Below are 13,978 nucleotides of genomic sequence, written 5' to 3'. Positions count from 1 at the left end.
CCACCGTGCCCAGCCTACATTTTAAACTTCTATAGTAAGAGTGTTTTTTTATTTTTTGAGACTTAGTCTTGCCTGGTCAACATGTTGAAACCCCATCTCAACTTTAAAAAAAAAAAAAGTGTTTTTTTAAAATATGGCAATAATGGCTGGCCATGAAGGCTCATGTCTGTAATCCCAGCACTTTGGAAGTCCAAGGCAGACAAATCATTTGAGCCCAGGAGTTCAATGCCAACCTGGGGCAACATGGTAAAACCCTGTCTCTACAAAAAATACAAAAAATTAGCTGGGCGTGGGGTTGTGCTCCTGCAGCCCCAACTACCTGGGAGGCTGAGGTGGGAGAATCACCTGAGCCTGGGAAGTCAAGGCTGCAGTGAGCTGTGATCGCACCACTGCACTCCTGCCGGGGTGACAGAGTAAGACCATTTCATTTAAATAACAATTTTTAAAAAGGTAACAGGACCCCACAGGTATTTAATCAACATAATATATAAATGCATGAAACGAAACCAATATATATAACACGGTAAAAAGAAGAATTTCTCATTCATTTATTCTTTCTGCCTCTTTTTTCTTTGGGAGGTGCGGGGGGAGTCTTTCTTCTCTTTCTTAAAAAAACATAGATACAGGGTCTCACTATGTTGCCCAGGCTGGTCTCAAACTCCTGAGCTCAAGTGATTCTCCCACTTCAGCCTCCCAAAAAGTGCTGAGATTACAGGTGTGAGCCACCGTGCCCAGCCATTTCTCCTTCTTTATCCTGGCTAATGGGTACTGGTATAAAGACCTATATATAAGACAAAAATTTGGGTAACACAATCAATAGAACCTACGACTTGTAGTCACCTCAATTCTACAATTCTTACTAATCTTACAATAATTGGTCAATATATTAGGAAAATGGATCCCATTCTTTTCAAATTGTATTCATTACCACCACAATTCAATTACGTAACAGCTTTACAGCTAAAAGCAAAAGCAATCAACATCTGAAACCATTTCTCCAAATCTGTTCTCATTTTCAACTTGGCAATACTGTCACTGGTCACATCACTTCCTGCCGGGATATTTGCAAAACACACTGAAAGTAAGCTTTATGATTCCAGTCTCTACCTGCCCACCACACAATTTCTGACAGACATTGATTCATAAAGCTTGAATCCACCACACAGACATTGCCTAACTAATATTTTGCAAACTTTACTTTCATGTTTTTATTAAATCTCGTCTCAGAAACATCCCAAGAGTCTCCATTTAATGACAAAATTAAGCCTAAATTTTCTTCGTTTTGAAGATTAGCCCTAATCTGACCCTATATTTATTTTCTCTCCATTCCCTCCAAAGCATTTCCAATATTTCCAATTCATATTTCCAATCAGAGTAGTGATCTTCCTGTCCCATGTGTACACACCTGTTTCAGCTCCAGTCCTTCACTCTTGTGGCTGACATCCATTCTAAACCATACCCACAGAAAACCTTAGCTTAGGATGCCCTCTCTAACCATCCCAACTGGAGCTGAATCCCCTTATGTAGGATCTCACGACATAATGTATCTTTTCTTGGTTTTGTAATTTTATATGTTTGTGTAATTATTTGATTCATTTCTGTCATACTCCCTTCCCAACCCCCACAGACTTTAGGTTCTGTGTATCTATTTTTTTCTTTCTACTGTTTCCCCAAAAAGACCACAGAAAATGCCCCTACTACATAGTAAGCACTCAATAAATACTTGTTGAATGGTGAAAGAAGGAATACCAGGGCTTCTCTCTTCCTCTTTCCTCTGCACTTTTATATCACCTAGTCTATACTACACAACTTAGCACCTATCTCATCATTGTTTTACTTGCATTCAATTTTGTCTGCTGAACGACTGCAAGCTGTTCAACCTAAGCACAGGGCACACAGAGACCTCAATAAATACTTGATAGCCACTGATAATTACGAAATGGAACAGTGTCTCTTTGTAACAGGAAGTCTTCATCATTGTTCAGACTCCCAGTTCACTGTGCAACTAATGCCAATTTACCTGTGTTTACGTAGCATTATTAAGTATATATACAGATGACTATTCCACAGACTGCTTGCTGTTAACCAAAATCCATATTCTCTTCTGCTTCCTAGGCTTAACAGCCAGATTGTATTTTTTAGTCTCCCTTAAAAGCTTTTGGTTCACAAAAGCTTCCTGTATGTGCCTTTTCCATGTCTTTTCCCCTTCCAGTTCACTGGAAAGGTGATAACCATCAGGGAGACTGGAAATAACACTTATCCAACTGTAATCTCCAGCCTACTGTAAATACTAGCATTTAAAAATAAAACTGCTACACTACTTTTTAAAGTGCAGTCAACAGAATCAAATCAACATAGTGATTTGATGCCCACCATTATTTACTACGTTTTTAATTTTTTTAATTTATTTTTGATTTTTTAAATTTTATTATTATTTTTTTTTTTGAGACAGAGTCTTGCTCTGGCTCCACTGCCCACGCTGGAAGGCAGTGGCGCAATCTCGGTTTACTGCAACCTCCGCCTCCTGGGTTCAAGTGATTCTCCTGACTCAGCCTCCCAAGTAGCTGCGATAACAAGCATGTGCCACTATGCCTGGCTAATTTTGTATTTTTAGTAGAGACAGGGTTTCACCATGTTGGTCAAGCTGGTCATGAACTCCCGACCTCGGGTGATCCTCCTGCCTCAGCCTCCCAAAGTACTGGGATTGCAGGCGTAAGCCACTGTGCCCAGCCTATTTACTATGTTTTTAAAAATAAACCATTCTCTAACAGTTGGAAATTTATATTTTTCCTTTTTTGTGAACTTGTATTTGAATTCCATTTCATCTAAAAATTTTATCTTAATGTAACATTCTTATGCTTGAAATTTTTTTATCATACTTCCCTGAAACAAAAAAAAGTACATAAATTGAAAATTTTTTAAAATCAAAACATTGCTTTAGAGGTGATGGTGGTGGCTCATGTCTGTAATCCCAGCAACTCAGGAGGTTGAGGTGGGATACTAGAGGCCAAGAATTTGAGACCAGCCTGGGCAACATCACAAGACCGAGATTCCAAAAAAAATTTTTTCAAAATTAGCTGGGTGTGGTGGTGCACACCTGTAGTCCTAGCTATTCAGGAGGCTGAGGCAAGAGGATTGCTTCAACCCAGGAGTCTAAGGCTATAATTAGCTATGATCACACCACTGCACTGCCTGGGTGACAAAGCAAGACCCAATCTTGGAAAAAAAAAAAAACCCAAAACCAAAAAACAAAATGTTGCTCAAAGTTATTTCATCTGATGGAGTTAACAATACAATTACTGTATGCAATTAACCAAAGCAATGCAAATAACAATTTGTACAAATATATTACATTAAAAATGTTATTAAAATGCATCTTACTAGATAGATAGGACTCATTTTTAAAAAATTACTTCTTGTGTCCATAGATATTACATGTAACTAGAGTAAGACAGAGCTGAATAACAATTATATTCCTATTTTTCATCATTATAAACATTGAAAAACATTGTTCTCACAGATAAGTATGTATGAACAGGATTTTTATTATAATAATATATTAACATTTTTAATTCCTTGAGTCCTATACCAAAAATTACATTATGTTCTACCATCAAAAATTATTTTTAAGAAGTTGAAAAAAAGTATTTTTAATTATGTGAGAACTCACTTAAGTCCTCTTTCAACTTGGTAAAAGATAAAGATTGAAACCTATCTGAGCTATAATAATCTGCAGAGTCATTCATTTTCTCAATTTCTAGGAAATTTATCAAAAAAGGTTTTTATCAAAACATATCAAATGATAGGTGCCTTTTTTATCCTGATACATTCAGAAATGGTTAGGAAAAATGTTTTTTAATTGTTCACTACCTGGGTCAAATCACTTTCTTTTTTTTTGAGACAGTCTTGCTGTGTCACCCAGACTGGAGTGCAATGGCATGATCACAGCTCACTGTAACCTCAAACTGCTGGGACCAAGCCATCCCCCTGCCTCAGACTCACGAGTAGCTAGGACACTACAGGCACACACCAGCACACTTGGCTAATTTTTAAATTTTTTGTAGAGTTGGGATCTCACTATGTTGCTTAAGATGATCTCGGCCTCTCACAATCCTACCACCTCAGCCTCCCAAAGCATTGGGACTACAGGTATAAGCCACTGCACCTGGATTGTCCTTTTTTTTTTTTTTTTTTTTTTTTTGAGACAAGGTTTCACTCCATCACCCAGGTTGGAGTGAAGTGATACAACTGTGGCTCAATAGAGCCTCAACCTCCTGGGCTCAAGCCATTCTCCTGCTTCAGCCCCCTGAGTAGCTAGGACTACAGGCCCACACCACCACGCCTGACTAAGTTTTTATTTTTGTACAGGGGTGGGGTCTCATCATGTTCCCCAGGCTGGTGTCAAACTCCTGGTGCCCAATCTGTGTCTTAATAAAGTTTTGGTTTACACAGATGTATACATTTTATCTGAATTCATCCCATGGCACCTTTAAGATTAGTGTATTTCAGTATAAGTAAATTTTACCAGCCAGACGTGGTGGTGTGGGTAATCCCAGCTCACACATGTAATCCCAGCACTTTGGGGAGGCCGAGGCAGGTGGATCGCTTGAGCCCAGGATTTAAAGACCAGCCTGGGCAACATGGTAAAAACCCATCTCTACAAAAAATAGAAATATTAGCTGGGTGTGAGGCATGCGCGTGTATTCCCAGCTACTCAGGAGGCCGAGGCAGAAGGATCACTTCAGACCAGGAGGTCAAGGTTGCAGAGAGCCACGATCACGCCACTGCATTCCAGCCTGGGTGACACAGTGCAATCCTGTTTCAAATAAAATTTTTTAAAAATTTTCTTTTGAACCTAAATAAAAAAAATTCCCTTTAAACAAATAGTAAAGTCTAGTTGATATGCTTGATGGGTTATTTGGAGAGAAGTATATTAAATACGTGCAACTTACTTTGAAGTGCATTTTAACAAAAGATGATTAATAGATGATGTATGGATAGACACATGATAATGCAACTATAGCCAAATGTTACAGAAGCTTCAAAGAATTCTACTCAAGCTATAAGACCTAGAATAGGAGGAGTTCAAGAAGATATACTGGTCACAGAAATCAGAAAAGTAAAAAACTTTTACTTAACCATCTGCACACAGCTTATGCCCTGAAATTCTTCAGATGGCAGTCAAGTACATTCTTCATTCAAAATGGCTATGTGACGTTTCATTACTTACCACAGGCCGGACAAACAGGAAAGATTTGTTGCAAAAATAAAGGCTGAAAAAAAAGAGTGCTCCCCTGGGTAGGAGAGCAAAACTAATATGAAGCATATGTAAGGATGTCCAGTAAAATTTGCATAGACTCTCAAAAGTAAAAAGAAGGATTTTCTAAAGATGCATTTCTCTTCACCATAAAAACATTAAGAAGTCCAGACGTGGTGGCTCACGCTTGTAATCCCAGCACTGTGAGAGGCCGAAGCGGGTGGATCACCTGAGTTCAGGAGTTCAAGACCAGTCTGGTCAACATGGTGAAACCCCATCTCTACCAAAAATACAAAAAAATTAGCCAGGCTTTAGTGGTGCATGCCTGTAGTCCCAGCTCCTTGGGAGGCTGAGGCAGGAGAATCACCTGAACCCCAGAGGCGGAGGTTGCAGTGAGCTAAGATCACGCCACTGCACTCCAGCCTGGGCGACAGAATGAGACTCTGTCTCAAAAAAAAAAAAAAAAAAAAAAAAAAATTTATTCATCAACATTACATGAAGTGTGACCAGGCCTTACATTTTAGGAATATTTACCCACCATAAATGGTGGGTAGAGTTTTTTATTTTTTTAATTAATTTATTAATAAAAGTTATTTTTATTAACAATTAGCCATAAATAATTATTAATGGGAAAGAAAGAGTTCTCTAGGAACCTAACCCTTATTTCTTTTTTTGGATATGGAGTCTTGCTATGTTACCCAGGCTGGCCTTTAACTCCTGGACTCAAGCAATCTTCCCACCCCGGCCTTCCACGTAGCTGGAACTGCATGTGTGTGCCATTACATCTGGCTTAACTCTCATTTATTTGACCCAATCCCACAGAACCAAAGCAGAACTTTATATTCCCTTGAATTTCGGCTCTAAAAGTTCAACTTTTTCTAATCAGTTTTGGTATAAATCACTGACCTGGATTCACTCTTTGCACTAAGTCACCTACTTTTAATAGAATATGGTTTCTCTACCATAGTGGTATAAACTTTAAAAAATTTATTTTTAAACTTAAAGTCCAGATGGACATTCTAGTAATAAAATGAGAGCCAGACTCAGAGATGATCCAGATGTTACAACCATGATATAAGGACTTTATGATTAATTAATTAAGCTAGTAGAAAAGAGGGATAACAGATAATGAATATAAAAGGAATTTCAGCAGAGAGATGAGAACTCTAAGAGTCAAATGGTAACCTGACAGATGAGTAGGTGGTGTAAATAAAAAAAGGGCCAAATGAAAATGCTAAAAATAAAAAAAAAACCACCAGAAGTGAAGAAGTCTTTAATAAGCATATTTGGAGACTCCACACAACTAAGAAAATAATCAATAAATTTAAAGATATGTCAATCAAAATTATCTTAATTGAAACACAAAGAAAAAAAAACTAGGGAGAAAAACAGAATTGAGCATCCAAGAGCTATGGAACTCTATTAAATAGTCTAACATCTTTGAAACCGAAGTCTTAAAATGAGAAGAGAAGATCAGTTTAAGAACTATTTGAAGAAAAATGGCCCAAGTTTTCTGAAAGTAAAGACATCAAATCATAAATCCAAGAAGACTTCAAATCAGAATATATATTTAAAAAAGAAATGAGCAACAACAAAACACACAATACACATTTAGACACACAATAGTCCAACCGCAGAAATCCAAATATAAAGAGAAAATCTTGAAAACAGGAAAAAAAAGACATTGTATACATAGAAAAAGGTATTAAAAATTACAGTATAATTCTTGCCAGAAACAATGCAACCCAGAAGGCAATAAATGACATCTTTAAAGTACTAGCAGAAAAACTATCAATTCCTTACCCAATTAAAATATCTTTAAAAAATAATGTCAAGATACAAATTTTTCGGGCCGGGCGCGGTGGCTCAAGCCTGTAATCCCAGCACTTTGGGAGGCCGAGAAGGGTGGATCATGAGGTCAGGAGATCGAGGCCATCCTGGCTAATACGGTGAAACTCCGTCTCTACTAAAAAATACAAAAAACTAGCCGGGCGAGGTGGCGGGCGCCTGTAGTCCCAGCTACTCGGGAGGCTGAGGCAGGAGAATGGCGTAAACCCAGGAGGCAGAGCTTGCAGTGAGCTGAGATCCGGCCACTGCACTCCAGCCTGGGTGACAGAGCGAGACTCCGTCTCAAAAAAAAAAAAAGATACAAATTTTTCAAACAAGCAAAAGCTGAGAGAATCTATTGTCAGTAGTCTTTCATTAAAAGAAATATTTTTAAAAGTTCTTTAGAGATGAATTCGACACCAGTCTGAGATTTGGACCTACCCAAAGCAAGGAAGTATATAGGATATGGTTAAAATAAAAGCAAATAAAGGACTTGTTTTTCTTATTAGCAGTTGCTTCATGAGGTAATTTTGCCTAAAGCTAAAACACTAAAATGGGTTATGGAATTTATAACAGGTAAAAATAAAATGTTTAACAACAATAGCATACAGAACAGGAGGGAGAAATTGGAAACACTCTATTGTAAGGTTCTTACTCTACATTAAGTAATATAAATTGGAAAGTAGACTGTGATAAATCAAAATGTATATTTGACTGTACAGCAACCACTAAAAAAAAACTCTTTGTACTTATAACAAGCCAATCATGGAAATAAAATAGAATCATGAAAAACTTCAATTAACCAAAAAAGGGCAGGAAAACAGTTAAAGAAAGAACATAAAGATGAGACAAACAGAAAACTAGTAAGGTGGAAGATTTAAATTCAATCATATCAACAATTACATTAAATATAAAGGGTTTAAAATATTTTATATTGACCATGTATCCAATCACTGTGCTAAATTTATAATTTATGTACTAATTCTAAGAGTTCAATAGTAAATTTCTTAATTTTATATGTATATAATAATGTAATATGTGAATTATGACTTTTTTTAACTTTCTTTTGAACCTCTATACACTTTTCCTTCCTTCCTTCCTTCCTTCCTTCCTCCCTCCCTTCCTCTTCCTTCCTTCCCTCCCTCCCTCCCTCACTCCACCTCCCCTCCCTCCGCTCCCCTCCCCTCCCTTCCTCTTTTCTTTCTTTTGAGACAGAGTCTTGCTCTGTCGCCAGGCTGAAATGCAGTGGCACAATCTCGGCTCACTGCAACCTCTGCCTCCCAGGTTCAAGCAATTCTCATGCCTCAGCCTCCCGAGTAGCTGGGACTACAGGCGCGTGCCACCACGCCTGGGTAATTTTTGTATTTTTAATAGAGACAGGGTTTCACCATGTTAGCCACACTAGCCTCAAACTCCTGACCTCAAATGATCCTCCCACCTTGGCCTCCCAAAGTGTTGGGATTACAGGTGTGAGCCACCACGCCCACCAGCCACTTATTCTTTTTTCTTGCCTTACTGCATTAACTCAGACCTGCAGTAGAATTAAACAAGTATTGAAAGTGGGAATCCCTGATCAACACTGCACCATTACATAAAGTTTGATATATTTTTCTCCCTTTTCAAATTATCAAAGTGTCCTTCTATTTTTGTGGGTTCAAGTATTTCAATCAAAATGGAGGTTGGATATTATCAGGATTCTTCTGCATGTATTAAGACTGTCATAAAATTCTTTTTCTATTATTGTAAATTAGATGGATAGATTTTTGGCTATTAAGCTACTTTGTTAAGGATGAGCTTGCTGTTAAGTGAATAAGAAAAAAATTTAACCCAGATGATTAAAAAGCTTTATTGCTCAAAAAAAAAAAGAAAAAAATTTAAAAGGCCAGTGCAGTGGCTCATGCCTATAATCCTAGCACTTTCGGAGGCTGAGTTGGGTGGATCACTTGAGGCCAGCCTAGTCAACATGGCGAAATTACATGTCTACTAAAAATATATAAATTAGCCAGGCATGATGGCATAGCTACTCGGGAAGCTGAAGCAGGAGAATCGCCTGAACCCGGGAGGCAGAGGTTGGAGTGAGCCAAGATCGTGCCACTGCACTCCAGCGTGGGCAATAGAGTGAGACTCCGTCTTCAAGAAAAAATAATGTTTTTTTTAAAGAAAAATTTTGAAGAAAGCTACCTTGTATTTCTGAGATAAACTGAAAAGGGCCATGTAAAAAATGATACTGAAAGTCTAAGAATAAGATTACAAAAGTCACATTAAAGTCACATTAAAGTAAAAGATAACAGCATTGTCTAACCAAGAATAAAGTAAACCAAGCAGAATCACATTTTTATTAGTTTAATGCTTAGTTGTATATCTAATAAATATTGAAGAAAACTGAGGATTACTTTAGAAAATAAATATAATGGAAGAAATCTGTCCTGCAATAGGAGACAACTACAATATAAATTGAGAAAACACTAGCCATGCTTGATTTCCCAACAACAAACCTAGTAACATTAGATTTAAAGCTGGAGGAGGGGGTGAAAACGTTCTGAAATTGTAAAGAGAATAATCACGGGAAATACCTAGGCTTCCAGGCCCAGAGGTATAAGAGCTGAAGGAGAAAAAGAGTCATCACTTAATAGGTCTGCAGGAGAAGCAGTGTCCTCAGGGAGACCCAGGTATCCATTAGAGCAAGGAGATAAAAGGAACATTCAATGAAAAGGTTGTGAATTTAGGGAATTATTATTTTGATTATGAACTCCAGAGAAGGCACAGTGGAAGGATTTCAAGAGAGGCATGGGTGGAAACGGGGTCAGAAGACAGCAAGAGCCTTAAGGAGATTAGATTCAGGAGATGAAAGGTGATCTAAGAGTCGGGGGGTTGAGGGTACCCAGTATCAACAAAGATAAATAATGAGAGGAGTCTCAACTGACTCAAGGCAGATAGCGGTCAGAATGTTGAGTGCTGGTGGGTAGGGAAGGGTGAGTGGTTCAGCTTTCCTTTTGGCCTCTATCAGTAGAAACAAGGAGATCTCCAGCAAATCCTCACTTTTTAGTCATTTTCGTAATTGACTTTTCTCTGACATTTGAAATTGGGGTCTAGTATCCTTTTTGAAATCATCCTCCCTTCACATTTTGTTTAGTTTCTACTACTACCTCCCTTATCATTTACTCTCTCCCATTGGCTCCTTTTCTTCTACTAACACTTAATATTTTATGGTTCAGTCCTGCTTTTCTTTTCTCTCTACATACAATCTGATGCTCCCCAGATGATTTCATCTATATCCATAGTTTCAGTCACTGCCTACATTCAGTTTCACAATGGACATCCTCATCTAGATAATCCGTGGGTACTTCAATGACCAAAAAAAAAAAAAAAAAAGTTCTAAAAACATCTCTCTGCCCAAGCCTATAGTACTGCTATATTTTAGTATGAGATAGGATGGGATACTTTCTACTATCTCAGAATCTGGCTGAAGTGAGGCCGCAAAGCTAAACGAAAAATGACAAACTCCCCCACACTCTAAAAAGGACATCCATGCCAGACTTACCAAAAGATGGTATCCCTATTATCCACCTCCTATTTAAAAAAAAAAAAAGATAGAAGAAAATTTGCAAACATGGAGAATGCTAGGGCTTTACATCTCAGTGAGGGGAAAGGAAAAAAAAAAAAAACCTCTGAGACAGACTAGGTGACAACTGCAAGGAGAAACTGATATCTGAATCTTTGGGGTTTTTTGGTTTTGTTTGTTTACATTTTGAGACAGAGTCTCATTCTGTCACCCAGGCTGGAGTGCAGTGGCACAATCTCAGCTCGCTGCAACCTCTGCCTCCCCAGTTCAAGCAATTCTCCTGCCTCAGCCTCCCAAGTAGCTAGGATGTGCTACCACACCCAGCTAGTTTTTGTATTTTTAGTAGAGACAGGGTTTCACCATGTTAGCCAGGCTGGTCTCGAACTCCTGATCTCAGGTGATCTGCCCACCTCAACCTACCAAAGTGCTGGGATTACAGCCATGAGTCACTAGACCCAGCCCTGACATCTGAATCTTTTTTGGCTATCAACTTATTAAGATAAAGAAACTCAGCTGTTACACCTGTAATCCCAGCACTGGGAGGCCAAGGCTGGCGGATCATGAGGTCAGGAGATTGAGACCCTCCTGGATGACATGGCGAAAACCCGTCTCTACTAAAAATAGAAAAATGAGCTGGGTGTGGTGGCACATGCCTGTAATCCCAGCTACTCAGGAGGCGGAGGTTGCAGTGAGCAGAGATGGCGCCACTGCACTCCAGCCTGGTGACAGAGCAAGACTCCATCTCAAAAAAAAAAAAAAAAGAAAAAGAAAAAGAAAAGAAAAAAAGAAACTGAGCTGTATCTTGTTTTAAACACCAGAACTAAATGCAGCGAGAGTTCCTGGGATAACCTGACAGATAGCCTCAAGAGTTTATTCAGAGAATATGTGAACACAGAAACTGGTCCCAGCCTGGAAAATTCTGCAAGAAAGAAGATGGCTGCAGCTGTCACAATGGTAGGACAAAGATTTAGAGGACAGCAGTTGGGCAAGCTGCACTTTTACCACTGGGTTGTAGAGGTTTCCCACTGGCCACGCAGATGCTGCAGAAGGGCTAAGACATCTTGATGGAACCCTGCCAAAGCCATGTACCTTGTGGAGTAAAGGCACTCAGGAGTGCCAGGCGTAGACTACAGGAATCAAGAGCTAAAGGGAGGCTGCAAAAGGCAGCTGGAGGGTACACCGTACCCCTGACAGGGAACTTGGCAATGTGGACATAGCCCACAGGAGGGTTCCAAAAAACCATCCTGAGTGAACATCTCCGTAAGTCTACATTTGGACACCGGTTACACAGAAGGCACCAGAAGCTGGAGTACAATAGTCTCAGTCAAACAAAACCTTGTCCTTTCTCCTCTAATCTTCCTTCTGATCAGAAGACAAATCAGAAAGGGAGAGGAGGTTGAAGAGTGAAGAAACAGATCATGCGCCTCTTCTCCACCGTAGATCCCTGAGCCATGGTTAGATCTCACCTGAGAGGTAAATAAGCTTTCAACTGGATGTAAGCTTTTGACTGTACATTTCACACCTGTGAATTTTAATCGCCAGAACAAGCTTGTTTTTGTTTTTCTGTTTTTTGTTTTTTTTTTTTTCTGGAGACGGAGTTTTGCTTTTGTTGCCCAGGCTGGAGAGCAATGGCACGATCTCGACTCACTGCAACCTCCACCTCCCGGGTTCAAGCATTTCTCCTGCCTCAGCCTCCCAAGTAGCTGGGATTACAGGCATGCGCCACCACGCCCAGCTAATTTTGTATTTTTAGTAGAGATGGGGTTTCTCCATGTTGGTCAGGCTGGTCTCGAAATAAAACAAGCGGCCGGGCGCGGTGGCTCAAGCCTGTAATCCCAGCACTTTGGGAGGCCGAGACGGGCGGATCACGAGGTCAGGAGATCGAGACCATCCTGGCTAACACGGTGAAACCCCGTCTCTACTAAGAAATACAAAAAATAGCCGGGCGAGGTGGCAGCGCCTGTAGTCCCAGCTACTCGGGAGGCTGAGGCCAGAGAATGGCGTGAACCCGGGAGGCGGAGCTTGCAGTGAGCTGAGATCCGGCCACAGCACTCCAGCCTGGGCGACAGAGCGAGACTCCGTCTCAAAAAAAAAAAAAAAAAAAAAAAAAAAAAAAAAAAAAAAAAAAAAAAAGAAATAAAACAAGCTTGTTCTTACAGTTAAGTGTAAAATCTTGCCAAGAGGCAAGAAAGGAAGATCCAATATGGCAGGGCTAAAGTCAAGGATGGGAAAACAATAAAGCCAGTTCCTATTCATATGTCATCAGGTATAAACTATATACCAGTCAAATTAGTCCACAGGGCTACCATCTACCCCATTATTCAAGTCAGAAATACAGGAGTCATCCTAGATTCTCCCCCTAAGATACTGAACCTCTTTCAACACATCTCTTTCTCCTGCCCCTGAGCTACTAGTGTAGTTCAAACATGAAGCGCTGTAATAATCTCTTGGTGACTCTCTACCCTGGCCTACACTTTTAAAAGATTAAATTTAACACACAGGCCCCAGCCTAGAGATTCTGACTTAAATGGGGTCAGGTAGGGGCCTGCCATTAGTTTTCTCAAGAGGTCCTCAGTACTAACTGCAGCCAAGGTTGAGAATCACTAACCTAACTGATCTCTCCCACAATACAGGCTTACCTTCCCCCAAACTATCTCTCATAATGCCACAAGAGTCGTATTTTTAAAAACGCAAATTTCGTATTATTTATAGCAGTGGTTCCCAATCTAGGCTACCCAGTAGAATCACTTAGAGAGCTTTGTAAAATCCTGGTACCAGGTCAAGTCTAGAGAAATGAAAACAGAATCTCTGGGGATGAGAACCAGGCATCAATATTTATTAACCTCTCCAGGTGATCCCAATAAGCAGATAAGGGTGAGAATCACTGTCCTAGAAGCAATGAGAAGTCACAGAAGTCCAAACTCCCCTGAAGACAATGAAAACGTCCCATCTAACCTTAGCACCCTCGGCTCTCACACTGCAAAAATCAGTGAGGCTCCCTGAAAGGCCATACTTTTACACCTTTATGTAAAGTATCACCTCAATCCTGAAAGTCCCTTCTGCTCATCCAGAGCTAAGTCCAACCCACCTTTAAGGTTAACACCTTTCAAGAATAAGCTCCTTTGTATAAACCTTCCCTGCCAAACACACAGCAGTCATTAATCCATCTGTGACCACTGTAATTCTGTAGGATAATTTTTAATGTTTCAGTCTAACTACCTTATTGAACTCCTTGAAATGAAAAACCTCATCCATGTTTTATCCCCAGTGCCTATCACTATGCATGGCACAGTTACCCTCAAATTTCTGCCAAATTCATTCGATTTAGGGCA

General features: G+C 39.6%; 1 protein-coding gene across 4 annotated transcripts in view; it reads right to left on the bottom strand.

Moving 5' to 3' along the window:
* The window catches only part of LIN54 (lin-54 DREAM MuvB core complex component), an 87,694-nt gene that overhangs the window by 32,503 nt on the left and 41,213 nt on the right, over nt 1-13,978 (bottom strand). The window lies entirely within an intron of this gene.

Source organism: Theropithecus gelada, chromosome 5, assembly GCF_003255815.1.
Source record: "Theropithecus gelada isolate Dixy chromosome 5, Tgel_1.0, whole genome shotgun sequence".
Classification (NCBI taxonomy): Eukaryota; Metazoa; Chordata; class Mammalia; order Primates; family Cercopithecidae; genus Theropithecus; species Theropithecus gelada.
Note: the sequence above shows the minus strand (reverse complement) of the source record. Positions and strands in the feature narration are given on the sequence as shown.